Source organism: Penaeus monodon, chromosome 27, assembly GCF_015228065.2.
Source record: "Penaeus monodon isolate SGIC_2016 chromosome 27, NSTDA_Pmon_1, whole genome shotgun sequence".
Lineage (NCBI taxonomy): Eukaryota > Metazoa > Arthropoda > Malacostraca > Decapoda > Penaeidae > Penaeus > Penaeus monodon.
Window position 1 is genome coordinate 14,772,786 of NC_051412.1, and position 504 is coordinate 14,773,289.

General features: G+C 39.5%; 1 protein-coding gene across 3 annotated transcripts in view; it reads left to right on the forward strand.

Annotated features, from left to right (window-relative positions):
- Positions 1 to 504, forward strand: part of LOC119590606 (glucose-6-phosphate exchanger SLC37A2-like) — a 41,084-nt gene that overhangs the window by 11,098 nt on the left and 29,482 nt on the right. The gene's annotated exons all lie outside the window — the stretch shown is intronic.

Consider the following 504-nt stretch of genomic DNA (forward strand, 5'->3'; position numbering starts at 1 on the left):
TAAAACTTTATGCTTCCTAACCAGATATCCTAATTGATATGAAAGGTTATTTTAACCAGTCCTAGTTTTGCAAGATAGATAGATAGATGCCAGTGGCATTCAGTACAGAACTTTTGCCATGTAGTTACTTAGTGGTTTTCTGTGTGAGTCTATCTGAAACTTCCTGTAATCTTTAATAGACCTCCCTGGGCCCCTATGCTCCACACTCTGACAAAGATCAACAAACCTTCATGACATATATTGTGTCGTGACAGAGCTTTGATTGGTGTGGTTGCACAAACTCTGTCTTATTAAAATGTGACATATATGGTGGAGGTTTGGGTTTGACTTAGCTTGAGTGCCCCAAAAATGCCAAACCAAGGGGAGATGCAGGATGCGTTAGTGCTCAGACAGGAAAAAAATGACTGAGCAACCTCTTCAGATGGGCATAATTTGAGTGACTTCTTTGACTGGGCCTAATGTTTTTTTTTTTTTTTCTGCGGTGTCAACAGAAATGGTCTTTAA